The sequence below is a fragment of the Chiloscyllium plagiosum genome, chromosome 37, assembly GCF_004010195.1.
Source record: "Chiloscyllium plagiosum isolate BGI_BamShark_2017 chromosome 37, ASM401019v2, whole genome shotgun sequence".
Taxonomy (NCBI): Eukaryota; Metazoa; Chordata; class Chondrichthyes; order Orectolobiformes; family Hemiscylliidae; genus Chiloscyllium; species Chiloscyllium plagiosum.
Window position 1 is genome coordinate 20523423 of NC_057746.1, and position 1754 is coordinate 20525176.

The window sequence follows — 1754 nt, forward strand, 5'->3', positions numbered from 1 at the left end:
TGTGTGTGTGTATGTGTGTGTGTGTGTGTGTGATGGTCACACACACACAGTCACGCACACACAGACACCCCCTTGCCGTCACTGCTATCAGTTCTGAAGCTGGCTCACTGAACATAAAGCGTTAACTCTGCTTTTTCTCCATTGATGCCACCAGGTCCTGCTGTGGTGTTCCAGCAATTTCTGCTTTTGTTTCGGATTCCTGACGTCTGCAACTCTTTCCCTGATTTTAATTAAGAACAGCCCCTTGCTGCAGTCTACTCCTTTAATGCGGTAGAAAATGCAATAAGGTTGGTCAAGACCAATTTCCCTTTCAGTAATCCACACTGACTATCGATTGTTATATGGCTTACATCTACCCTCAGTTTCACACGGTTTCCATTATCTTACCTGTGACTGACATTAAGCTGATCAATAATTCCATGGATATGTTCTATCTCTCTGCTGAACATTAGAATTATACTAACTGTCCACAAGTTCCCTGGCGATGTAACTTTTCCCGATGAATTATTGAACACATGTGGGAGTGCCTCTGTTGTCCCTCCCCAAAATTCTTGTACTGTGCACGACCTGCCTTTATCCCCGCCTTCTGTCTGTGCTGTTTATTCAACACATCCTCACTTCCTTTTGCTTTAAGTGCACTGATCTCATTATTCATCTCCTCACTCAATGCAGTATCTCCCTGGTAAATATGGAATAATTGTGCAACGTTTCTGCCAACTCCTCGTCCTGTTCATCATCTTAACACCACTCACAGCCCTTTCATTATTTATCGATTTGCCTGTAAGACGCGGGCCAATTTTGTTTCAACATGCCTTGATAATTTAATTTCGGAGTTCCTCTTGCATTTTTAAACTTCTTTCCTCTCTGGATTCTCTCTTATCCAGCCTCTGTTGACTTGGTATATGTCTTTCCTAAACCCTCAACGTTTCCTCCATTCAGCCAGAGTCCTGTGCGCTGTTCAGTCTTTCAGCAGAATAATATCTTGCCCTGTGTTCTGTTGAGAGCCCTTGTGATATCCCCCAGTGTTGATCGACATTGCTCTCAGTCAACATGGTTTTCCAAAGGTGCCCATTTTTCCCAATCCATTCACTTGGTTTTCAGCAGACGCACATCACCATCTTAAAGGTGTTGATCTTGTTGAGGGCTGCTGGAGCTGCCCAGGAGAGAGAGAATGGGTAAGTTCAGGTCAGGGCTAGTTTCTTTACTCAGAGGAGGAGGGGTGTGGAACGTACTGCCTGCAACAGTAGCAGACTCACTACGTTTATGGTCATTTAAATGGTCATTGCATAGACACAAGGATAGAAATGGATAGATTGGTTCCACAGGTCAGCGCAACATCGAGGGCCGAAGGGCCTGTACTGCGCTGGAATGTTCTATGTTCTATAATGAGAGGGTGGTGTAGACCATCATGTGACAGTAACGTCAGCGGTCATCTGCAAGAAACCGGGATGAAAGGATGGCGCGGTATGTACTCACGAGAGATGATCCCGTCGAGAATGGACATGGGTACAATGGTGTAAGTAAAACAGTTTGCAAAATGTCAGACAGCAGTCACACTGGGAAACTATTGCAGCTACAGACGACCTAGATGAAACCAGGATCACTGTCCATCTCCAACGTGCAGAATAAGATCTCAGCCACTACATACTTGGTTATCGAAATCCATCCTGTGACTCGTGACTCCATGCTCTCCGGGCTGTTCCCCGGGACACACACCGAGACAGACATCGACTGTGCCTGGAGGACCGTCACCT

At 45.7% G+C, this 1754-nt stretch overlaps 1 long non-coding RNA gene across 1 annotated transcript in view; it reads right to left on the reverse strand.

Annotated features, from left to right (window-relative positions):
* LOC122541354 overlaps positions 1-503 on the reverse strand; it is a 33328-nt gene extending 32825 nt beyond the window's left edge. Inside the window, exon 1 of the long non-coding RNA XR_006309577.1 lies at positions 388-503. This is a non-coding gene — a long non-coding RNA (uncharacterized LOC122541354). The remainder of the gene's footprint in view (positions 1-387) is intronic.
* Positions 504-1754: the final 1251 nt, after the last annotated feature.